The 26186-nt window shown below is 41.8% G+C and overlaps 1 protein-coding gene and 1 long non-coding RNA gene across 15 annotated transcripts in view; one reads left to right on the top strand and one right to left on the bottom strand.

Moving 5' to 3' along the window:
• Positions 1 to 26186, bottom strand: part of SDK1 (sidekick cell adhesion molecule 1) — a 656852-nt gene that overhangs the window by 485049 nt on the left and 145617 nt on the right. Inside the window, exons 1-2 of one of the 14 annotated variants that reach the window (XM_039493150.1) lie at positions 7970 to 8125; positions 7348 to 7473 (exon numbers count right to left, since the gene is read on the bottom strand). The exons of the other annotated variants lie outside the window; for them this stretch is intronic. The gene's annotated coding sequence lies outside the window, so the exon portion shown is untranslated. Of the gene's footprint in view, positions 1 to 7347; positions 7474 to 7969; positions 8126 to 26186 lie in introns of those variants that run through there. 14 annotated transcript variants of the gene reach the window in all.
• Positions 8059 to 11380, top strand: LOC120373999. Its single transcript, XR_005585846.1, has 2 exons — positions 8059 to 8481; positions 11055 to 11380. It is a non-coding gene; the product is annotated as an uncharacterized LOC120373999 (long non-coding RNA).

Raw genomic sequence — 26186 nt, 5'->3', positions numbered from 1 at the left:
TGTATGGACTTCTGGTATCTTGTGTCTCAGGAACAGAGATGTCTCACCATGTAATACGATGCCCACAAGCAACTTTAATGAACAAAATTTGGGATTCTTTTGACAAAGAAAGAAAAAAAGAATATTTGACTATATTGACCAGGTTCTGCCAAATAACGTGGGGACAAGAGTTTATTCAGATTTCCCTTAAATACATTTCTTCTGCATAGCCTTCCAAAATGAATTCAGCCATTAAAGACATGATTCCACAAAAAGATCTGTTACATATTTTAACTGGGGTCAGAATTTAGGAATTTACAAAGGGACATGGAGCCCTTCTGCTAAGTCATCCTAATGTCAGATGGTAGGAACCCATTAAAAAGATATAAGATATAGTATATAAGAATGTTTGGAGGGACTCTCTGAGCAGAACCCTGGGGATCTTGCAGGAGAAAACCCTATAGATGTCCAATATTAAGAGAAAGCTTAGGCTGGGGGTTGTATTTTGTTGTTAGTTAAGAAAAATCCCACAAATGGGCTAAGTTTTCATCTCATCCAGGGTTTGTACACTCTGTCTGGAATACAGGGGGAACTGCACCTGCTTACACATGGTACCAGAAGTGGTATGAAACATCGTCTGTCCAAAGAATGGAAAATGGAAAGATCCTGAAATAGATGACGGAATCATGGAAGCAACAGCAGCATGTTGTTCTGCAGTTTCTGAAGGAGCAATAAACCCAGGCTACAACTTAATAGCAACAATATTAACAATTCCAGGAGCAGGTGCTTCACAGGATGATTAACACAAAAGCAGGCCTTAATTAAGTCCTAGCCCCTCCCAAACTGGGATAGGAAGATGACTCACTTGTCTACCTGATCACTTTTGAGTTGGTAGTTACTGAAGCTTATTGGGAGGATTCCAGGGATATTTGTTTGGCCCTTTTTCTAATGGGATGGGCACAGGCAGCATACCGTGTCCTGGATGAAGTTGTAGCCACAGAGGCTGTGAAGGCTGGTATTTTGGACCAGTTGTAGGTCTCAGAGAAGTAAAGGCAGAAACTCCACGAAGCATTAACTATTAGTCAAATTTCCGAACGGCTTGGTGGGGGAACTAAATGCAGCCCCCTACCCCAGCCCATGTGTGAGATTTCTGGACCCCAATAGCAGGAAAGACAGTGCAGAGAAGGTGGATGAACATCTCCCTCCCCCGTGCACAAAGAGAGAGAAGGGCACAATGCACAAAGAGATGAAGGACAAGATCTGGCCATATTTTTAGAAGAAAGAGAGTGAGTGAAAATGCACATATACACTATAGTTGGAACAAGATGATCTAAACCCTAAAATGCTCTAGATCAAAATACCTTTTCATATGTTGTACAGGCTGTCCAAAGAGATGTTACTGAGGGATAAAGGATTCTCTCGAGAAACTGGAATAAGCAGTATCTGTTGGGGACTGTAACAGGGTGGTTTGCCCATAGCTGGGGAATCTGGGACTAAGCCAAACCTGATTATAGGTCGGGCCCTACCAAATTCATGGTCCATTTTGGTCAATTTCATGGTCACAGGCTTTTAAAAATCATAAATTTCATGATTTCAGCTATTTAAATCTGAAATTTCACAGTGTTGTAATTGTAGGGGTCTTGACCCAAAAAGGAGTTGTGTGGGGGTCACAAGGTTATTGTAGGGAGGGTTGCAGTACTCAGGGCCGGCGCTTCCATTAGGCGACCCTAGGCGGTCACCTAGGGCGCCAGGATTCGGGGGGCGGCATTTTGTGCGCTCCCCATGGGGCATGCGGGAGCTTCCGGTTCCGCTCCCATCGCACCGCCAAAGAAGGACCTTCTGCTGACGTGCCGCGGAAAACAGTGGCAGGCAATTGAGCAGCTCAATGACTACTGCTGTTGCCTGCGGCATTTCGGCGGAGGGTCCTTCTTCGGCGGTGCAACGGGAGCGGAACCGGAAGATCCCGCGCGCCCCGTGGGGAGCGCACAAAATGCCGCCCCCCAAATTCTGCCTAGGGTGCCAGAAACCCTGGCGCCGCTCCTGGCAGTACTGCTACCCTTACTTCTGCGCTGCTGCTGCTGGCGGCGGTGCTGCCTTCAGAGCTAGGCAGCTGGAGACTGGCGGTTGCTGGCTGGGAGCCCAGCTCTGAAGACAGAGCCGCCACCAGCAGCAGCACAGAAGTAAGGATGGCATGGGATGGTATTGCCACCCTTACTTCTGTGCTGCTGCCTGCAGAGCTGGGCCCTCAGTCAACAGCCGCTACTCTCTGGCTGCCAAGCTCTGAAGGCAGCAGCGCAGAAATAAGTATGGCATAGTATGGTATTGCCACCCTTGCTTCTGCGCTGCTGCTGGCGGAGTGCTGCATTTAGAGCTATGTGCCTGGCCAACAGACGCCGCTCTCTGGCTACCCAGATCTGAAATCAGCATGGAAGTAATGGTAGCAATACCGTGACCCCCCTAAAATAACCTTGCAACCCCCTGCAACTCTCATGTGGATCAGGACCCCGTTTGAGAAACGCTGGTCTCCCCCATGAAATCTGTATAGTATAGGATAAAAGCACACAAAAGACCAGATTTCATGGGCGGGGGGGGGGCACGGGGGGACTAGATTTCACAGTCCCTGACACACTTTTCATGGTTGTGAATTTGATCAGGCCCTAATTATAGGATGAGCCCTTCCTGTGAGGAATCAGGTGATTTCTGTATAAAAGGAGTCAGATTTTAAGCACAGACAGGGTGCAACTGTGGAAAGAGCTGGAAGGAGAGTCAGAGCAGGAAAGGAAGCTGAGTAGGGAGGCAAGCTCTTCGGGCAGGGAGGCCTGGGAGAGACCCTGATCAAAACAATGAAGAGACTGGGAGATCCAGAGAGGAATTAAAGAGCCAAGATAGGAAATGGCTCAGGGAAAACCATGATACAAGTAAAGCAGCTGACTTACTTACTTACATCCGAAGAAGTGAGCTGTAGCTCACGAAAGCTCATGCTTAAATAAATTTGTTAGTCTTTAAGGTGCCACAAGTACTCCTGTTTTTTTTGACTTAGCTGTGTTATACATGGCCTTGGGCTTTTAAACCCAGAGTTAAGGGTGGGACTGGGTTTTGCTACTGTCCCCAGTGAAGGGGGATTCAGGCTGAACCTCAAAGACAGACTGAGGAACAGCCCCAGAGAGGGGAGAAGGATCTTTTGTATTAAGACATTTTGGGGACTTCTTACTTTGGACAATTGTGACCCTGAAAGGGGTGGATTTAAAATGGTTACCCAGCTAGAGGGCTGAGTTAACTGGCAGAGAAACCACCACAAATCCAGAGTGACCAATAGAAGGGGGTGCTAGTCTTGTGAGAGAGCTGTGATGACACAGTGGGCCACAAAGGCTAATGGACAATGGACTCAGTAACAGGGGCTAATAGTCCCCTTGCCTGAAGACTGGGAAGTAGCAAACATATTTAAAAAAAAAAAAAAACAGCAAACTGTTAGACCAGTTGACTTACCAGCATTTGTGGAGAAAGACACTATCAATGAACTTTTAGAGGATATCATTAAAAACACAACTTGATTAGACACAGCCCAAGTAGATTTATGAGAGGGAGGCCTTAACTTGAAAGAACTTCAGCAAAGTAGTTAATACTGATATGCTTGAACATAAAAAATGACTTCACGCTAACATCCTTCAATTCAGGTAACAAGTTGTAGGACAAGAGGTAAAATAGCTTGTCATATAGAAAACAGTTTAAATGGCAGTGATGATTTCTGGATCCATTATGAACTGATGCACCTTTATCTTTTAAAATATCCTTTATTGACCTCTGGTTATAGGCTTGTCTCTCTACAAATCATAAAAGAACCAGAGACCCACCTTTGCAGCAAAACATTTTTATTAAAGGACCAAGACTGTGTTTCCAGAAGAAGTATGGAAAAACTATGATTCTTGATGGGGGAATATTTTTTTCTATCGTCATTCTAGCTGACCAGTGTGACACTGGGAAGAAACAACCATCCGAACTCATGGAAATGTCTACACATAATGAACCCAGGCTTTTGACTAAAGAAATGATATTCCCTCAAGAATAATTCTGAGGTTCAGAATTCAGGGGGAGGAATAGCTCAGTGGTTTAAGCATTGGCCTGCTAAACTCAGGGTTGTGAGTTCAATCCTTGAGGGGGCCACTTAGGGATCTGGGGCAAAAATTGGTCCTGCTAGTGAAGGCAGGGGGCTGGACTCAATGACCTTTCAAGGTCCCTTCCAGTTCTAGGAGATTGGTATATCTCCAATTATTACCTTTATTATTAGGTTTAAGACAAGCCTAGGGCTAGTCTACACTGGCAATTTTTTATTTTTGTTTGAAGATTTCATGCAAAGCTTTCAGTCAATAACATTAAATATATGTAAAGTTTTTCAAATGTTAATTTTGTTTTAAAATTCTACTTGGAGCACTATAACTACAGTAGTGATAACTATATATGGATAATAGAGTAAGCCTCCAAATCACTTAGGTGATGTTTTTCCAAATGCTGAGAATAGCTCCAACATTGGTTTCCCAAATCAATACCTAATCCATGGTGGCTTTATTTATTAGCTAAATCACATGCTGGTCATTTTTATATTAGTGTACTAATTTAAAAAAAAATAACAGTATTTTTTAGTGATTTTTAACACAGGAGAGGACAAGAGGTAAGCAAATGCCTAAAGAGAAAAACAAAATGATCAGTCTGGCCTTGCCTCTCTTCCCCTACATCTTAAAAAAAACTTTATAACAGGCAGAGAGGAAGGAAAAGGTGCAGTAACAAAATCCCTTCTACTTGTGCTTTAAATAATGAGTACTGGTACACAGTGAAATTTTGAAACACAGACTGACATTTCAGAAGTATTCATAGTATACCCAGAGATTTGAGTTCCCTCCAACAAAAAATGAGTTTGTAGAGCTTCATTACAAGAGGAAAGGGCCTATTTGGTAAACATCTTTCACTCAAGAGAGGAAACGGAATTCCTTTTCACTCTCTGCATTTCCAGGGGACACTGGCAATTGGCAGGAAGATGTCTTTGGAAGGCCATATGTTCATTTCCAAGGGATGTAAGAAGATCAGTTCCTCTTCACTGAGAGCAACTGTAGTAAGACTGGGTGCACTTTACCTCTTCCATCAGGGGGGAATTGGCAACTTCTCTCCTCAACTTTATTTTTTAAAATATTTTAAAAATTGAATAATCTCAGCAGAAATAAAATTAGGTGTTAAAAGCATGATTTTCTCTGACTCAAAAAGTTGTATGAAGAACTGCAAATAATAAAAAAAAATGTAATTTACTTGGTATCCAATAAATAGAAAAATCTTTTTACAATCGAACAAAAAATGCACAACATCAGAGAGAAAACACAAAGTAGTGACATGGTAAACTAGAAAGGAGCAGTCAGTACTTGCGATACATCTGATTTAACAGTGCTTTGGAAAAGGGATGTAAAGAATCTTACAAGTGGCCAATATGACCATTTAAAGGAACAATGCTGATTAGCTCAAGGAGTCAGTTTGGAGCACTGAACTTATAATGAGTCAGCAAAACTCATCAAAACATTACAATGTTCTTCCTGAGCCTACTACATTTGACAAAAAATATTCTAGTCAGTTCAGGCTGTAAGTATCAGAACAATTGCCCATATTAAAAAAAAATAAAAGTTGTTTGTGTCACGGGCGGGAGGTCCACCGGAGCCGCCTGCCGCCCTCCCGCAGCACGCCGCCCCAAGCGCACGCTTGGCGCGCTGGGGTCTGGAGCTGGCCCTGGTTTGTGTGAATTGCTGGGGGGGAACTGTACAAAGTGGAACAGAATTAATTGCTATGCTACAATTATAACACGTCATGTACAACATGACTGCATTGTTACATTTTAAATGACAAATGACAGAAATAAACAATATGACTGATAGTTAATTCTCTGAGAGAGAGAAGATATATGAGATAATATTTTATTGAATTAACTTCTGCAGGTGGAAGGGAAGCTTTCAAGCTTCACAGGGATCTTCTTCAGGTCTGGGGAAGATAGCCAGAGAGTTTGAGGAAATACAAGGCGGGACAGATTGTTAAATATAAGGGATTCACACATTCTGTAGAAGATCAATTAAAATGAAGTGGGCAGTTAAGGGTTATCAGGCAGTACAGTTTGTTACAAATTGTTGTAATGAACCATAAAACCAGTGTCTCTGTTTAGGCCATGTTTTTTAGTATACAACAGATTTATGAATTTAAATTCCCAAGCTCATCTTTTTGAAGGTCCATATCTGACCTCTCAGTCCTCATTCTCAAAGGAAAGCTGCACAGCTCCTTCAAAAGATGAGCTTGGAAATTTAAATTCATATCTCTGCTAGACGCTAAAAACCATGAACTAAATAGACACTAGTTTTATGATTCACTGTAGCAATGGGTCTCTGGCTTGCATCCTTCTGGTTGCCAACCATATTATATTACTTTGTAGGCCCTATGGGATTGGTGCCTGCAAGAGTTTCCCTTTGGGAGCCTGCTGACAGTAACAGTCACACTGCAGCTTCTCCAAAAGAAAGTATGTTTTATTTTGCCCAAAGGTACACAAAGAAGTGAATGTAAAACAACAAAAAACCCTATACACATACTGTCTTATCTACACTTGTTATTCTACTCAAGTCCCTAGGTGGACATAACAGCCTTGGTGTCCTCCATTATCTTGGGGACCAAGTTGTAACCTGCTTAGTATAGACTCTGGTTCTCAATCAGCCTGCTGTCTCTGTGTCAGCTTGCCTGCTGACCCCTCCCTCCTGTCTTTCTCCCAGGGGCACCTTTCAACAGATCAGTGTCCTTTGATCTCTCTCTTCTCAGCCTTGACCAGACAGCCCTGGAACCTGAGGAGTCCCTCTTCAGAGCTATAAACCCGGCTATTTTTTGAGGGAATGCTTTTTACCTTAGGCCATTGTTTTACCTTTTCTGGTTTCATTTAATAACCCCTTGTGATCTCACTGTTCATTCAGGTAAGGGAATATTACATAGATATACTAAGAAGCTGTGACAGGGTGTAACAGCTCCTTTGAGGCTCCCTGCTGGAGGCCCCACAGTCTACAGCCTGCCCCAGGATATTAGAGAGACAAGGTGGGTGAATTAATATCTTTTATTGGACCAACTTCTGTTGGTGAGAGAGAGAGAAACAAGCTTTCCAGCTACACGGAGCTCTTCTTCCGGTCTGGGAAAGGTACTCAGAGTGTTACAGCTAAATACACGATAGTATAGCATAAGTGAGAGCAAATGTGTGGGTTGAATGTGTTGTATTGTTGGGGGCAACAGTTTTAGGAAGAAATCACTTGAGACACAGAGAGCTGTAAACCTTAAAAGCATCCATTTATTGCCACACACTGAACTAACCTCCTTTGCGCCTCCTTTGTAGCCAGTTCCATGGAGACCGCAATATCAGCAGCCTTCTGTAAAGTAAGCTGAGCCTCTGTCAATAGGCGCTTCCGTGTAGCTTCACTGTTCAGGCCACACACTAAACTCTCACATAAGGCATCATTTAATATCTCCTTAAATTCACAGTGTTCTGCAAGGTTTTTCAAAATTGCTACAAATTGTACAACTGTTTTGTCTTCTTTTTGGTCTCTTTTGTGGAACCTATATCTTTCAGCAATTACCAATGGTTTTAGAGAAAAATGGGACCCCAGGATTTCCACAAAGCCACTGTAAGATTTGGTCTCTGGCTTAACAGAGTATAGTAAGCTGCGTAGCAGAGAGTAGGTCTTAGCCCCTACAACACTTAAGATCATTGGCACCTTCTTCTCTTCTGTAATGTCATTTGCAATAACAAAAAGCTCAAAACGCTCAATAGATATGTGACATTGCATTATAGTCTCCTCAAAAGGTTCCAGCGGCCCCATAAGTGTACCCATGCTTTTAGTTTCAGTTTGCACAGTTAGTGCAAACAAGCCAGTTCTCACCCCCTTCCAACAGCAAAAGGGCTTTTGGTTTTTGTTGTACCTTGACTTCTACTTACTTCTGTTGCTGGGGCAGCACAGGAATTCCATCCTTGTTGCCATGTTGTTGTATCCTTGGGGGCAACAGTTTTAGGAAGAAATCACTGGAGACACAGAGAGCTGTAAACCTTAAAAGCAGCCATTTATTGCCACACACTGAACTAACCAAAAACCAGCCAAAACTGGCTGGGCTTTCCCCTAATAATCTACATCAACTGCCATAGCCACAACAAGATTCTAATACCACAACAACCAAATGCACAACAGAATGGACACTGCTACCTGAAATTTCCAATTAGAGGTGCAGAGGTGCAGATACACCTACAGTGGAGCACTCTTAGAGACACTACTCAAAGAAGAAGGGATAGCTAAATCTCAGTTCTGCCCTACATCGTCAGTCCTGAGAGATAGTAGAGAAGTGAAGGATTCTTATAAGAAAATTCAAACTTACTTCAGGCTCCTTTTTAATCCCTGCTTCAAGTATCTTGCAGCTAACAAGATTCACATGTGAGGAATTAAAGGCTGCCCAAAGGTGAGCAAACCTAGCATATAGCTTTTGATTTTGGGATATTTACATATTTATTGATCAAGGGAGACAATACAAAACACTGATCAATAATAGAATGAGAAAACCAGAAGCCAGTCTGTTCTTCACAAAAATAACAAACTTCAGCCTCTTACTGCAATAGTTTGGTCAGCAAAAACCTTGCATAGAATTTAGTTGGGACATCAATAAGGCTAATGGGTCCATAACATGAAGGTTCAATTTTATCACCCTCCTTCAAAACTGGAATTATAATATATATATCTCAGTACCTAGGAAAAGAGCCAGATTGATTAATAACACTAAAAAGGGCATCAAATTGGTGTCCACCAAGAATCATTTAAGCCCTTACCTTCTATATGAAAACTGGGCCAAATTCTGCCCTCACTTAGGCCTGTACATCCCTAGCAATTCCAGTGGGTTATTGGGGTAAAGAATTTGGTCCATTAACTATTCCCAAAGCTAGATATTTTTGTTGTAAAATTAGGGGATACGCTTCTGCTGCTGTTGCTGCAGGCCATGAAGTGAAAGTCCAATCGACAGAGCTTAAGTCATTAATATGCAGAATTAAAGATACAATAGTAAAGCTGCTTAAAAAATACCCTTTCCAGTTGCTTTTTATTACACAAACTTCAGAATTCCCGTTTGTCAGTACCAAATCCCATGAGAATTTCTTAAAACTAAACTGCCTCCCCAAAGTCCTCCCACGGATAAAACTTTTCTTAGCTTTCAACAAAACCATACATTACTGTTTAATAGGAAGAACCAACACAGGCATTGTTCTTAAAAATACCCCAAAAAATTCAGTAAGTTTATCATTTTTTCCATCACTCCTATTTCCTTGGTTTTAGCAGATCTGGAGATTGTGAATTTTAACCTATTTCTGACTTGTTGAGTATGCAAATAGCCAGGGCCGGCTCTCAGTTTTTTGCTGCCCCAAGCAAAAAATTATAATAATAAAAAAACCTCCGAGAGCGCAACTGCCGAAGCAAAAAAAAAAAAAAAAAACACCCTGAATGCCGCCCCTGGAACTGTGCCTCCCCAAGCATGAACTTGGTTTGCTGGTGCCTGCTAGATCCGGTCCTGCAAATAGCATTATCACCCAACTTTGAAATAACCACTAACTGAACTATTCATACAAAAGCAATGAAGGCAGCCCACAGCAGGCTTTGTCTAGAAGACTCAGATACACTGTATTTACAGTATCTACTGCTGTGAACACCCTTTACCTGTCAATCTGTCTGCCCAGTCATAAAATGTCATCAGCCCCAACTGCGCAGCAAATATCTGTAACAGAAATTGTGACACTGCACCCCATATTCTTCATAGTGATATGATATGATTATGACATAGTTATGATGTATTTTATGGAAGACAGATCATGTGTGATATCAATGAAAAGGTTATGATTTTCTGAATATGATTATCCTATTTTCATGCATGTATCATTTTAGTATCTGAAGTTAGGAATATTTGACTATGTAACTGTATTACAAATGTGTTTAAACCTGGGGAACGCTCACTAGACAAGATGTTTTCATTCTGAAAAGCTGGGTGGGAAAGGGCCATTAGAGAAAACAATAAGCCTGGGGGCCTTCCTGAGGACACAGACAGCCGCCGAGTCGTGGCTGCTGGAACACTACAGGAACATGTGACCAGGTCACCTGGTGCTGGACTTCGTCTTGGGATATCAGTATCTTTCCACTGACTGGCATGGGAACCAAGCTTTGAAACAAAGGGTTCCCACCATATGCTAAAGCTATATAAGGCAGGGGAGTGACATCATCTTGGTTCTTCACTGACTCCCCACCCAAAGAGACTCCTGGAAACACCTGAGGAACAAAGACTGAACTGGGGGAAGTGCTAAAGAGATTTTTAGCCTGTGAAAGGAACAGCTGGGGATTCCAAGCTGTAGACAAGTGAAGCTTGCCCCTTAAGAATCTGCAGCCTGCTTGTATCATCACTTAAATTGAGGATCTGATATTCATATCCAATCTATTTAATATATTAAGCTTTTTTTGTGTTTTTGTTTATTTGCTAGGTAATCTGCTTTGATCTGTTTGCTATCCCTTATAATCACTTAAAAATCTTTTGTAATTAATAAATTTGTTTTAATTTGTTTTACTTTTGTCTAAACCGGTGTGTGAGAGTCATAACTAGGGCAGAAAGGTGTTGTGTATTCTTCTCCACATTGAGGTGGGGTGAATTTCATGAGCTTACGCTGTACAGTTCCCTGTGCAGTGCGAGATGATATAATTTTGGGTTTACACTCCAGACGGGATGCATGCCTGTGTAGCTGGGAAGTTCCCTAGCTGAAGCCTTCCCATCCAGGGCTGCTCACAGCGTCTGCATGTAACTGGGTGTAGTTGGGTGTGTCTCTACCTGTATGTGTGCTGGCGAAAGTGCAGGCTGGTCACAGCAGTATAGTGTAAAAGCAACCCAGGCTGGAGGGTCAGGGGAGCTCAGTGGTACCCCAGTTCCAGGTGGCACCCCGGGGAAACCCATCACAGAAGTATCTGCTGTAAAATCCTCATTTTCTGTTTTCTCTAACTTTTCTTCAGAGCTGAAGAGCCAGACGCATGAGTTCTACATCTAACAACAATTTGAGAGAGAAATGATCACTATCCATTCTGAATTATCTGGAGGAAGTAAAATGTTCCTCAATTACAATACTCAGAAGTGAAATCTTTTATACGTACGATGCAGATAGTATGTAAAATTTTAAGTCCCAACTGTAACCAAACTAATTTAACAAGACCACCATAAAACTGGTATACAGTAATGACAACACTCGTGGGGATGTCTGCAAGGGATAAAGGTGAATCAGATTAAGTCTTATTAAACTAACTGGGTATTAAAATCACTTCATCACCTTTCTTAAGGGAAAGATTTACTGGCTGATTCAATTTCTGTCTTCTGTAATTCCTAACAAAAGCCTCAGAGGCTTCCTGTTTTGAAATGCATATACAGTTTGTACCTGAGAACTGGACCACTCCCTAACACAAAAAAAATTCCAAATATTTAAGAAACTCTCTATTTGCCCTTCATTGGAATGTAAAGACATTTATCCTTTCTAGGATGCCAGTTTCCCCCCTGCATCCAAATGTAACCCAATTTAATGCTCTTATATTTTTTATGTTTTGGGAATACATGCCAATCTTTCTATCATTTTTAACAGTTCATAGGGTCTAAGATTAGACATATGGTCTTTCTATTATCTGCTTCCACTCACTCTCCATGATGTGCTGTAGGACTTCACAGAGCCCTAAACAAACCATGATAACCAGATAATGAAAAATCTACTATTCGGGTCCAGAAAATGGATCCCACATGATTAGCTAGAGCGGATTCTCCTAACCTATCCCTCAAGCATTTTCCGTTTGTATCATGTCTTAACAGAGCGAGCGCCTTGTACACTACCTTCCTTTGTGTTGGCAACTGAATAATGTTCCTATGACTGGAAGCAAGGACTGTCTCTTAGTTACATGTTTGTACATTGGGGCCCTGGCTACTGTGCACAACCATAATACAAATAAACAAGAATGTAGCAACTGCTTAAATGGGTAAACAATATTAGGAATCTATTTGATCTTTTAAAATGCTATTTAGCAGCTGCACACAAGGAGGAGTGTCAACACCATATAACCTGCCAACTCACTGTAGAGCACCAGCAAAAGAGCCACAGATCACTGGCGGTCTGCAAATTATAATTTGGTAATCGCTTTTCCATATTGTCATTCTTATCCATTCACTTAATAATTGTTTTGCAGAGGATTATCTAAAATTTAATGTTATAAAATATGAGAACTTTCACAACGTTTTGTTTCTTCCATATGACCCATGTCATTGTCCATTAGCAGTATAATTTTTATTATGCAAAAAGTTTCAATAATAATCTATATACAGCTTTTAAGTGGGCATGAACCTTTGGCCAGAGCTGCAGCGACAGGAATATATAGCTTCAGTATATATATATATATTTTTTTTTAATTTAGATACTGAAATAATATATTCTAGTCCTGACAACTATGTCTACCGGTTCATCTTCACTTCATTGCCATGCCAGCTTCTTTTCTGAAAGGATTTTTTTTTTACTGTACAATAGCTAAATTTCACCCACTAAGACAAATGAGAGTTCTTAACAATAAACTTAGTTTTATTTTTAATTTTAACTTCTAACAATTTATGCTCATCTTTTGTTGTTACTGGCATTCTCTAGAATTTATAAATGCCGTGAACTTTGACTCATTTCAATTCAGGTTTACTATGATAACTTATTACTATCTTCTACTAGTGAAAGCAACATACTGTATTGCTCTACACATACTAACATAGCTTCTTTGGTATGTAAAATGTCTTAAAAAAAATCAGTTTAACAGATCATTTAAAAAAAATACCATCAACAATCAGCAACCTAAAGGGACAACTAGATTTCTGAGACATTATATAGTCCCAAAGTAATTTCCAATGGGACTACAAAAGAAATAATTTTGGAGAAGATATGTAATCACTAGTCAGAAGATGAGATTCTATGTAAGTATGATCAACCTTGGAAAAATGACAAAAACATGTGTGTACTATGTATCAGTATTAACAGAAACAACAGAAGTGTGATTCATTCTCACAGCTACCAAACTAGGAAAACCAGAAGAGCATCTGCCAATCCTATTTGTGTAAGGAGGACAGTATTATAGTCATCAAGTGAAAGGCAGGATTCTTGAATTAAGAGTAACTCATAAAAGAAAATAAGTAGTACTGTTCAGTATTGTTAACATTTCCCCTTTAGTCAGACCACTCTTCATAATATAGACCAGGGGTTCTCATACTGTGGGTTGGGACCCCAAAGTGGGTCACAACCCTGTTTTAATGAGGTCACTAGAGCCAAAGCTCGACTGAGCCCAACTGCCTGGTGTCAAAGCCTGAAGGCTTCAGCCTTGGGTGATGGGGCTCAAGTTACAGGCCCGCTGCCTGGGGCTGAAGCGCTTGGACTCTGGCCCCCCTGCCTGGGGCAGTGGGACTTGGGCAGGCTCAGGCTTCAGTCCCCCCTCCTGGGGTTATGTAGTAATTTTTGTTGTCAGAAGGAGGTCACGGTGCAATGAAGTTTGAGAACCCTTGATATAGACAAAAAGAGGGAAAAGCAGTCCTTCTCACCTCACTTTTTTGTTTCCAAACTATCTAGCAAGTCTACCAGTGAAAAACATTATTTTCTCAGGTCCACTTTCAATCTACATATTAACATCCCTTATTTGTAGTTTAGATGATATCAGCAACTGTAACTCTGAAACTTAGGCTCCAAACTGTAGCATTCTACTATCATGAGAACATAACTACACTAATTCTCTGGTATAGCATCCCCATTCCTTATAAATGAGGAATTAATCCCTTAGACCTTTTGAATTCTATCTTACACTTGCAGAAAGGAAGCTTACTGACCACAGTCTTGCTGCTCCCCATCTGAGTTATTAGAGAAAACAGAGAACCTAGAATGAAAGGAAAAATTAATAGTAAATTTATTGGTAAATTAATCAATGCAGAACTTAAAATAACGATTGCACTGGCTGGAGAAGCAGTATCATTAATTCTGCAGCTAGCGTCCTAAGAGTGTTGTCCATCGGGGATGATTACTGAACCTGATTACAGCTAGGTTTCAGATCCTACCCTTAAAAGCACCTCTGGGATCGGAATCAGAAGTAAGTTCCAGTAAATCAGACTACACAAAAATAGCACCTTAAAATACTTCCATATCTGAAAGCAGTCTAAATTCATACCAAATACCAATCAGAGTCAAATCATAGCGTCTCATTAAATCTGCTTTGTGCCATTCCAGCAGTGCAAAGAAGACTCAAAACTGTCCTAAATTGTCAAAGGTGTAGCTTGTGTGGCAAGGGAGCATGGCCAGAATGTCACTGAACCCCAGCTCCTGGAAAGCAATTACAGCCAGCTGTAAATTAAAGCAGTCCTGAGTCTGTTCTAATTTGTGATGGAGACCCAAACAGCTCCTGGGTAACACCAATACTAGAGAGGCACAAAGGTGGCATACAGCAAATGTTCCCCGCTCTTCCTCTCAGGTCCTGTGTCAGGCACAGATCTTCCAGACCTGACAAATGGATCCATTATGTCTCATGCTGGTAGAAGACTCACCAAAGACTGGATAAACAGTGACTTTTGTCTAAGCCTTTTCTTAGGCAAAACCTGATAACTACACTACTCCTCTACAAAACAGGCAAATTTAAAAGATGGACTCTGTACGTTTTGAGAGGAACAAGCCCACTTGGTTCTACATTCACTGTATGAAGCCAGATGATTAATTTGATCTCCTATTACTTTAGGAGCTAACAGCAGAATGCAGAAAAACATTAAATTAACAAGTATCAGAGGGGTAGCCGTGTTAGTATGGTTCTGTAGAAGCAGCAAAGAATCCTGTGGCACCTTATAGACTAACAGACGTTTTGCAGCATGTTCTGTAGAAGCAGCAAAGAATCCTGTGGCACCTTATAGACTAACAGACGTTTTGCAGCATGAGCTTTCGTGGGTGAATACCCACTTCTTCTTGCATCCGAAGAAGTGGGTATTCACCCACGAAAGCTCATGCTGCAAAACATCTGTTAGTCTATAAGGTGCCACAGGATTCTTTGCTGCTTCATTAAATTAACAGTATATCCTAATTAAAATTAGTTGATATATACAATATACACTCCAGGGGCTGAATCACAAAGTTTGTTTCCAAGAAGATTGTGAATCAATCTATTTCATTGTCACACCATCGTTAAAACTTAAACTCCACAAATGATTGTCTTTATCTCATTACCCATTCCAAGAACTTGGTCTGCTCAGTTGCCCTCTCTTTGCTGAATGACTTGCTCACTGGAAGGACAAATTTCAACAACGACAACACAACCCAGGTGCAATAATTGGATGATCAAGTATTTGTAGTTTTCACACAGTGAAGAACTCAGATAAAAAGAAATTATATTCAATAAAAACGAGAAATAAATGACTTTGGGCTTTTCCATTCTCATTCCATCTCAGAAATATTCCACTCACATTTCAACTTATAAATCACTTTGCCTGAGTACTAAATAGAAAAGACTGAATAGACTGAGAGACTGCAACAAAGGAAGCTAAGTGATTTTCTGACATTTACGTAATGCAGACTTTTTTTCCTTATGATTCCTAAGATTGAATTTAAAAGATATCAGGGGTAATCTCCTGGTGAAGCTGAACACAGGAATATATTTTTGGAATGAACTCACAATAGGCTGGAGGACAATATCATAAAGTATAGTAGCTCAAAAAGAAGTTTGATGGGCAGAGGGAGTGCTTTGAGCAGATCAAGAATGGGAACAAGATAGTAGGAACTATATACATCTACACTGCAAATCACGAAATCGAGGGGACATCCCAGGCCGGCTCCAGGCACCAGCTTAGCAAGCAGTTGCTTAGGGTGGCCAATTCAAAGGGGCGGCACATCTGGGTGTTCTGCGGAAATTCGGCGGCATGTCCCTCATTCCCTCTCTTCCTCTTTGAAACGCCGCCAAATTGCCGCCGAAGCAGCATGGTTGAGCTGCTGCCGAAGTGCCGCCGCTCGTCTTTTTTTTTTTTCTTTTTTTTTGCCACTTGGGGCGACAGAAAAGCTGGAGCCGGCCCTGGGGACATCAAACCATGAGATTGACTGAGGTGACTTTATCTAGTCTGTTTGAACTTGGAGAGCACCACCCTGAGATCCACATTCTAGAGAATTAAATAAAGCCCTGAGAAACCTACTTTCAGCCTGTGGGAAAGGGAAATTTTACAACATGTTGCTTTCCAGAGAAGAAAAAATGTCTGTAGAAGAGTTTCCCTGAAAGGCACTAGACAATTAGTGTTGACTAGTGTCAAACAAAAGTCATGCTCTTGATTGTTCTGGGTTTTTTTTAATAAAAGTTATAATTACATCCAATCTGGATTGTCTTCCTTACATATACCGGTATTTATGAAAATTTTGAGAAGAAATTTGAAAGCCAATCATACTAGTCTTATTTCCCACAACTGTGACTTGAAGCTAACTTTATTTTGAACCCATTCTGTGCACACATAGGCACTCTCATCCATAAAGCAGAAGGCATCTACAGAATAATATGTTATTAGTGTTGCTGGCTTTGTAATACAGTTGAGGTTTACAATGAGGAGTTTGCTTATTATTTTAAAATATGTTTTTATTAAGGAAAAATATATCCTAAATATCCAAACAGCTTGCAGTTGCAAAGAACCCTGGATGTTGTTGACCCCATATAATTCTTAAAATGCATTGGTCAAAGGTATTTATGCCCATTCAAATTAGAAATTTCAGTAGAGGTTTGAAATTGAAAGCACATTATGGTTAAATATTGTTTTGTTTCTTTTATCCAACTGCTCATGCTGGGAGAATATAACAACACAAAGTGCAATAATAATTCTTTTTTAGCTATTCTGATAAGTACTGTATATTTTTCTGGTTGTGCTTTGGTTAAATTACACTGAACCAATTTGCCAGAAAAGAATGATTGATGAGGAAATAAAATGAATGATTAAGGAAAATATACAATCATTTTTATTGTCTATAAAATATACAGAGTAAGATTAACAACAAAACTTATTTAAACAATTTTTACCAAACTAAATGAACAGTCATGCAAGGAAGGAAAGGGTAATCTTTATAAAATATTATAGTTACTTTTCATATTCTGAGGTTAAATTCTCAGAAGCTATTCCAGTTTCTACAGCTTTGAACATTTAAAATAAGTGTTTCCTTTATCAGTCACCTGCATCTTTCACTAGAAAAGCAACACAGCCTCCTTTTTCACACAGTAAAGCCTACAGAAAGATAGAAGAGCAGCTGCTTAATCTATGTTTTTGGTGCCATCTCCAAAAATAACAGCATTTTTTATCCTGTATACAGTAACTCCTCACTTAACGTTGTAATGTTCCTGAAAAATGCGACTTTAAGTGAAACAATGTTAAGAGAATCCAATTTCCCCATAAGAATTAATGTAAATAAGGGGGTTAGGTTCCAGGGAAATTTTTTTCACCGGACAAAAGACTATATTTTTATATATATATACACACACACAGTATAAGTTTTAAACAAACAATTTAATACTGGTACACAGTAATGATGATTGTGAAGCTTGGTTGAGGTGGAGGAGTCAGAGGGTGGGATATTTCCCTTACTGCTAAATGATGAACTAGCAATTGGCTGAGCCCTCCAGGGTTAACTCTCTCACTTCTAAAAGGCAGCAGGAATGGAGGGAGATATGCACATTTCCCCTTTAAGTACACTGCCTTGTTAATTAGATCAGCTTGCTGAGACCACAGCTGCTGCAAGCTCCCTCCGTCCTGAGCCCTAGTGTATCCCCCCTGCACTATGGAAGATGGGGTAACTGGGGTGCAGGAGCAGGGGGTTGGAGGGCACCCTGACATTAGCCCACCTCTTCCTTCCCTCCCCCCTGCACAGCAAGCAGGAGTCTCGGGGAGCAGCTCCAAGGCAGAGGGCAGGAGCAGCACATGGCAGTGGGGGGAGGGACAGCAGCAATTGCTAGCCTGCTGGCAGGGCCGGCTCCAGACCCCAGCGCGGCAAGCATGCGCGTGGGGCGGCCCTTTCCCGGGGGGGCGGCAGATTGGGCCGGCGGACCTGCCGCAGTCATGCCTGCGGGAGGTCCACCGGAGCCCCGGGAGGACCGGACCTGCCGCAGGCATGACTGCGGAGGGGGCGCTCGTCCCGCGGCTCGGCTAGACCTCCCGCAGGCACGCCTGCAGCAGCTCAAGCGGAGCCGCCGGACCTGCGAACCGCCCGCAGCTGCGGGAGGTCCAGCCGAGCCGTGCGACCAGCGGACCCTCTGCAGTCATGCCCGCGGGAGGTCCGCGGCTCCGGGGCGCCTCCCGCGCATGACTGCTTGGGGCGGCCAAAAAGGTAGAGCCGCCCCTACCTGCTGGGCAGCTGCTGCACTGGGAACTTAGGGGAGAGAGGAGCTGATAGGGGGAGTTACTGTACATGAACTCTCTAGTAGTTCTACACTGTTACTATATGCAAAGCCTTGATCCTGCAAGCTATTCTGCATGCACAGCAGCTTGCAAGAGTGATGCCTTGGTGCTTGTCCTAAAAGCTGGACATTCTCACTGAGATAGTTGTTGCAATTCCCTGATTGGTATATTGTACTTTGTCCTGTGGGTAATCATACAGGACTAAATCAATATAGTGGTATATAGGTAGGACCCTACCAAATTTATGAAAAATGCATCACAGACCATGAAGTCTGGTCTTGTGTGTCCTTTACCCTTTACTATACAGATTTCATGGGGGAGACCAGTGTTTCTCAAATTGGGAGTCCTGACCCAAAAGGGAGTTGCAATGGGATCACAAGGTTATTTAGCAGTTGTGCAGAAGGAAGGGTAGCAGTACCGCAACCCCCCCCTACAACTCCTTTTCGGGTCAGGACCCCTACAATTACAACACTGTGAATGAAAATTCAGATTTAAATAGCTGAAATCATTAAATGTATTATTTTTAAAATTCTATGACCATGAAATTGACCAAAATGGACTGTGAATTTGGTAGGGCTCTATATAGAGGATCAGACTGAGTGTCCAGAATCAAAGAATAGCTTAATCCATTGTTTAAATAAGATCAGGGTTCTGCCCCCAAACTCCTTTCAAATAAACAAATGATAATGACATTTTTTCTCCAAATGTGGTTCTTAAGGGCTTGTCTACATGGTGGGGTAATGCACACGATGGGGATGTGATTTCTAAAGAGCACTAATGTTTTATGCATTGCCCTGTTGGTGCATGCTAAAAGTTCCCCGATGCACTTTAACAAGTACCGTTTTAAGCAGCACTACGTTAAAGTGCACTAGGAACATTTAGGGTATGTCTACACAGCAACTATAAACTCGCAGCTGGCCCATGCCAGTCTACTTGGGCTCGACGAGCTCAGGCTGTGGGGCTGTTTCATTTCTGTGTAGACTTCCAGGCTCAGGCTGGATCCCGGGCTCTAGGAACCTATGAAGTTGGAGAGTCCCAGAGCTGAGTCTCCAGCCCAAGCTCGGAAGTCTACACAGCAATGGAACAGTCCACAATCCGAGCCCTGCAAGCCCAAGTTGGCTGGCATGGGCCAGCCATGGCTTTTTCTTCACTGTGTAAACATACCCATAGTGCACAGCTGCAAGATCTAAGTGGACACATTAGTGTGCTATAGAAATCACACCCCTGTAATGCACATTATCCCACCATCATGTAGACAAGCCCTCAGAAATTCAGTCTGATATTTAACTAGTTATTCTCATTCTCATATTCTCAGTTATTCATTGAGGCTGAAGTGAGTTTATTTCCACGACTGACTTTTATCTGTACAGTTTTGCATAGTCAGTGAAATTATGGATACAGCATGCTGTTCCTTTTAGTCTTTCTTCTTCCTTAGGCAACTTCTATGACAGTTGGCCAGATTAATCATTCAGCTAAATCGAATTGGTGATAAGGCTGAATGTAGCAACTAGAGAGGTATTACACTGTTGTTGGCCCCAGGGAAAAGTCTTCACTTCCCTGTTAATGTCTTGAATCAACAGGCAGACTTCATGGCACTGGCTGGATACTCAGAACAGCTTTAGATCTGGTAGTTCCACTGCTGACCAGATCTCTACCTTGCATCAACTTTTTGAGAAGATAGCTGAATTCAATAAACCATCAATAGCACTTTTTAAAGACTTCCATCAGGGCTTTGATCAGCACAGCAAGTAAGTTTGTGGGATCTGATAAGGCAACTCAGAATCGCTAGGAAGAGAATGTTATTGATAGAAGAGCTCTATACCAGAACAGAAAGCTGTGTTTGCATCAATGGAAGAAACATGGCAAGGTTTTCTGTCTCCATGGGAGATCAGCCAGGCTGTATTCTGTCACTATCATTGTTCAATACTGGCATTGATTGTATGATGGATAAGCTTGAGGAGGCAGCTGTCAGCAGCATTGAGCTGAACACTATTCTGCTTCAAAATCTGGAATACATTGATGATGTTGGCTTGCTGACTCAGTTTGGTGAATCACTGCAGCTGATGGCTGGTCTGGTCAGACAAGTAGCAGCATGCACTGCCTGTTTATTAACCTGGATAAAACTAAATCCCTGGACATTTTCATCAAGCATCCTCCAAGTCAAAACTAAAATCAGCTCGGGCAACATCATAGACAGTGCTGGAAAATGCTCAAAATATGTGAATATTCACATAGCAGCAGCTGCTGCCATTTTTAAGGTCCTTCACCAAACTCTGTGGGGACATCATGACATCAAGCTTGCCACAAAGCTATGAATCTGTAGAACCATGACTATATCAACTTTATTGTATTGAAGTGAAATGTGGCACTTAAGAATGCTGAAAAATACTTGACTGATGTTTCTGTTCTCGCGGTCTTCATCAGCTGTTCCACATTAAGAGGCAGGACAGGATCAGAAATAAGGATATTTGAAGCTGACCTCAGCAACCACCTCCATCCACATGGATTCAGTTTTGGCAGCTTTCTTGGTATGGACATATTATCAGAGTGGAAGATAAAAGAATTCAAAAGCATATTTACCAAAGAATGCTACTACATGCCCATTGATCACATGGGTGCCAAATGCTTCAGTGGTGCGATAAAGAATGCTAGTGATGGGCATACAATGGATATCCAGCCAGACCACCGTAAGGACCTAACCAGAGATCAATCCAGGTGGCACTCAATATGCAAAGAGCCCACATCCCTTTGGGATTTGGCATGATGATGATTAAATCAAATCTCCTACAAGTTAACAGATCTAGCATTCATCTCCTGAAGCAAATTTAAAATGTATGCATTTTATTATGTTAGTCTTCCTGAAGTGTGTTTCTCACCAAGGACCTTATTCATCAAGTTATCATATACCTAACTTTAAGGATAGACTACTCATATATTTAAAGTTAGGCATGTGTTTTAGTACCTTTATGAACTGGGGCCTATGGCTGAAATTTTCTCCTGGGCAAAGACACAACATGTCTATGCACAACTTAAGACCTTAAAATATGGAACACAGGTCTTGTGATGGCTCTCTACACAGTAGCGCCTAATAGCCCATCCTGTTTGGCAACAGGCTTCCCACAATTGTTTATTTTTAACCAGTCTGGCTGAGAAGTTTTAGACTCATTATTAAGAATTATGGGAAGATAACAGCAGTTCCCAATCAGTTTTTAGTTTCTGTGCAAGTTTGGGAATAATTTACCTTCCAATCCAATTTCTGACCAAATATGACTAAAATACAAACTCTGAAAAAGAATTTTAGTACAGTTTTTTTAGTCTAGCATATTTTCCAAAAAAACCCAAAATAATTAAAACTATTACTATATCTATCGGTATTGTAAAATGCGACACGGTCAGGCCAGATTGCTACAAGACAGTGGTCAAAGGTAGATACATTAGTTCCAGGTTAAGCAGGTCCCTTTTCTCTGGGTAAGATAACAGGGACTATTCCAGAACACTCAGGAACTTTCTAGAACTAATTAAGGCAGGCAGGCAGGCTAATTATGACACCTGTAGCCAACTGGGAAGCTGCTAGAATTAATTAAGACTAATCAGGACACCTGGTTTAAAAAGGCTCTCACTTGTTAGTGGGGTGTGCGTAAGGAGCTGGGAGTGAGAGGATGTGCTGCTGGAGGACTGAGGAGTACAAGCGTTAACAGACATCAGGAGGAAGGTCCTGTGGTGAGGACAAAGAAGGTGTTGGGAGGAGGCCATGGGGAAGTAGCCCAGGGAATTGTAGCTGTTGTGCAGCTGTTCCAGAAGGCACTCTAGATAGCTGCAGTCCACAGGGTTGGAACCCAGGGTAAAGGGCGGGCCCAGGTTCCCCCCAAACCTCCCAACTCCTGATCTAACACAGGAGGTTCCACCAGAGGGGAAGGTCTCTGGGCTGTTTCCCGACCCACATGGTGGATCAGCAGAAACTGCGGGGATTATTCTTACTCTTTTTTCCCCATACTGGCCAGTGATGAGGTTATCTGAGTGAACAGCAGATTTGAGCCACAAAAGTGGCCAAACTGAGGGCTACTGTGAATCTCTGAGGCAAGCAAAATCCACCAATAAGCGCAGGAACCACCAAAGTAGAGGAGGAGCTTTATCACAAAGAACTTATCATATATCAGAATATCTACAAATTTATTTTCTCAAAATTAAAGGAATCCTTCTAGGGCTGATGTATTCTTTGACTTGCAAGAGGGCAGATTGAATGAAGAAGTCAAGTTTGTGATTTCAGAGGTCTGAAACAGGTATCATAACTCTAATAGTATGATTGGTGAAGCTTTTCAGAAGGTAAACTTTTCAGTTGATAGGACTCCAATGTGAACTAATTATTATGTATAGAATTATATCTTCCAACCTGGTATTTTTTATCTTAGATTATAAACTAATGCTATTTTAATGAACAACAGCTCTATGTCCGTATTTTGATGCTAATCCTTTTCAGTTTACAAATGCTATCTATAAGCCTTATGGATAGTTAATACTTCTTGTGGTACTAATGCAATTTGAAGTCATTTGTTTGCATTTCATTATGTGGATTTATATAATTGTGACTAACACTAGCTGAGTGGTACAAGAGCTTTATGAAATGGAGCTTTAAAATGAGGGCACAATTATTCACTGACAAGTACAAAGTTGGTATCTTCAAGGTTACCCAGAGCAACACAATAAAATTAGTTTTCCTCTGGTCGATGTTGTATGATGGCATTAAGGGCATGTAAGTACTGGGCTAGTACAACGCTTCTACATGCCAGCTATAAAATAAATTAAACTTCATATCCAGCTAATACCAGCTTTTGTGTAACTAGTCATCATCCCCTTCATTGATAAGCCTTTTGTGACAAAAACAGATCTCATTTTCTGTAGAGTGAATTACAAAATAGAAAATATACAGAGTATCAACATTTTGTTAGCATGCATGACATCTGTCAACTATTGTACTTAAATTATGCTTGAATTTGAAATACAGGAGCCAAATAGCTACAAAAATTTAATCAGTTTATACTAAAACTATTTTTCAAGTTGTCATTATCTTTGCAGCACACTATTTCTTATTTCTAAACTGGGAGAAAATGCATTGCTGATATGATAGCAACATTTTTCTATCCTGCCAGCAAGCAGATTCCAATTCATATTTACCATGTGCCACTACTTCTCTACATTTCTGTGATACAGTCATTAGAACTAAATGAGGAGAGAGTCATAATGAGCCTCTAACCACAGAAAGTAAGGGAATAAAAGGAAGCATGATAAAGTATCTCCATCTTAATTGCTTTTAACTGCGTTACTGCAGTGTGTAGAACACCTCTTACAAATACTGCATTAACTGAGGCTTGTAGAACCAATCCAGTTTACTAAACGTATCACAAGTATGAATATTAGATCAAATAGTATTTCTGCATATTTACATTAAAAGTACATAAGGTTCTGCCCAAGATAATGCTATAGTTCTAGTTGACTGAATTCTTATACCATGGGGTGAAGACAGTCCCTTAGAGGTTTATGTTTTGAAAATACATCCCTGTTCCAGCTGGAAATAAATGATCTTGACACATTATTACCTTTGACATTAGGATGAAATGTTGCTAAAAGAGCACACATCTTTCTAAATTCAGTTGTCCTTTTGATGTGCACCTTCACCACCCTAGTAACTAGTCTATGCCATAATTTCTCCTCACATAAGTATGACAGAAGGAAGTCAATACTAGCTGTTGTGATCTTTCAAATATTTTAAGAATAAATTAAGGTGTGATTCCTAGAATTATTTTATACTGTTGAAAAAGATAGCACTGACCTTCTAAAGAACCAACCCCTCTGATCTGTAAATTATCCTGCCTGATGTTACTGCAATGAATAAAAGCAATTTAAATGGAAAATATATTCAAATTAACTTCAAAAGTTCAAATGGTTGACTCATCATAGTCTAAAGAACCAAATTCAGTGCCCAAATTAAACATTTTCTAATTTGTGAGGGGTTTAGTCCATTTGATGCTTTTAGACATCTTTTACTATGTGGATGTATCAATGGCTAATGTAATTGTCAAGTGCAATTATACTTTCAATAGAGATACCTGCAGGAAGTCCTCAATACCAACTGACAGGGTGCACACCATGCCATAAATCACATCAGGCCTGGCACACTCAGGCCTGGTCTACACTGGGGAGGGGGTCGAACTAAGGTACGCAACTTCAGCTACGCGAATAGCGTAGCTGAAGTCGAACTACCTTAGTTTGAACTACTTACCCGTCCTCACAGCGCGGGATCGACATCCGCGGCTCCCCCGTCGACTCTGCCACCGCCATTCGCGGTGGTGGAGTTCCGGAGTCGACGGGAGCGCGTTCGGAGTTCGATATATTGCGAACTCCGAGAAGTCGATTGGTACCCGCCGCTCCGGGCGGGTAGTATGGACGTACCCTCATTGTCCAAACATAGTGTTGTCATAATCTGTATCTAAAAGGTATCATGTAAGGTATCATATGCAATCCAGTAACTCACTGGTCATGAATATTATTGTGTGATGTGTATATACAGGCAGTGTATAATGAATTATAGATGTGCCCTGGAAATACAGTCTTAAAAGGTGTTTTGCAAGCAGTGCATAAACCCAGCCTGTCCTAGCCAAAGGAAAGTTGTTTTGCCTATTTTCCTGTGTCTCCTATGTAAAGTGAGCCAGGTAACACCTCAGAGGACAATGAAAAGTACATCTACATAAAAGGTAAATAAAGCCATCAAACTAGATAAGCGGGAGGGGGAAGACTGCAGTTTTAATTATTATGATGGCAGATATAGCTTGCACTCCCAGGAAGCCTTCCTAGTTCTTGAAACAGAGGCAATAGGTTTTGGAGAAATACAAGCAAAGGCAAAAAGCCATTTTGGCATCCATCACCTAGGGGACACAAGCAGGGGCGGCTCTAGAAATTAGGCTGCCCCAGGCAGCGCGGTGTGCTGCGCCGCCCTTCCTCGGTCCCGCGGCGGGTCCCCTCTTCCCGCGGCTCCGGTTGAGCTCCCGCGGCAGGTCCACCGGAGCCCCGGGACGAGCAGACCTGCCGCAGGCATGACTGCGGGAGCTCCACCGGAGCCGCGGGAACAGCGGACCTCCCGCGGGCACGGCTGCGGACAGTTCGCGGGTCCGGCGGCTCTGCTTGAGCTGCCGCAGTCATGCCTGCGGGAGGTCCCGCCGAGCCGCGGGACGAGCGCCCCCTCCGCAGTCATGCCTGCGGCAGGTCCGGTCGTCCGCGGCTCCGGTGGACCTCCCGCAGGCATGACTGCGGCAGGTCCGCCGGCCCCAGCCTGCCGTCCCCTAGATTTGGCCGCCCTAGGCACCAGCTTGGTTTGCTGGTGCCTAGAGCCGCCCCTGGACACAAGAGACCAGAGCTCTTATAAACTGAGAAAGGTGAATCCTCCAGGCAAGAGAGTTGAAGTCTCTGGGAACTGACTTTAGGTGATAAACCTGCTTAGACAATGATTGTAACTTGCTGACATTTTAGTCACTAGAAACCGTGTTTTGTTTTGTTTTACTTGTAACTATATTTAAAAAAATCTCAGTTCTGTGTATTAAACTGAAGTGTGGGCCTTCAGATAAACTAACTGTCTAGTAGAGTGGTTCTCAAAGCCGGTCCGCCGCTTGTTCAGGGAAAGCCCCTGGCGGGCCGGGCCAGTT

This window comes from Mauremys reevesii, linkage group 10 (assembly GCF_016161935.1).
Source record: "Mauremys reevesii isolate NIE-2019 linkage group 10, ASM1616193v1, whole genome shotgun sequence".
NCBI lineage: Eukaryota > Metazoa > Chordata > Testudines > Geoemydidae > Mauremys > Mauremys reevesii.
Note: the sequence above shows the minus strand (reverse complement) of the source record. Positions and strands in the feature narration are given on the sequence as shown.